Genomic DNA, 323 nt, shown 5'->3' with positions numbered 1-323 from the left:
ATTATTATTTCCTATAAACACTAATACGGCAACTCTGTCTTAGTATTCCAGATTATATATACTATACGTGTCAAATTTTCGACTACATACTTGATGGTCGATGTGTCCCTGCAGAAAACCAACATGCTAACTGACCGAATTTTTCGCCTTATATACTTCTTTAAAGCCATCTAGTGGCCGCTGGGCCCTCTAGTACCATGCACAAATGTATTTGCACACTTGTCACGAATTTCCCTATAAGCTGTTTCAAGGTTTTATTGGACTATATTCTAGGCAATTAGCACCTTTCAGATATGTTTCTTTAAAATCCAAACACCAGTACT

At 36.8% G+C, this 323-nt stretch overlaps 1 pseudogene; it reads right to left on the bottom strand.

The window, feature by feature from the left end:
* Positions 1–102, bottom strand: part of LOC119588917 — a 4126-nt pseudogene extending 4024 nt beyond the window's left edge.
* Between the last annotated feature and the right edge of the window lie 221 nt (positions 103–323).

Source organism: Penaeus monodon, chromosome 24, assembly GCF_015228065.2.
Source record: "Penaeus monodon isolate SGIC_2016 chromosome 24, NSTDA_Pmon_1, whole genome shotgun sequence".
NCBI lineage: Eukaryota > Metazoa > Arthropoda > Malacostraca > Decapoda > Penaeidae > Penaeus > Penaeus monodon.
This window is presented reverse-complemented; position numbering and strand designations above follow the sequence as displayed.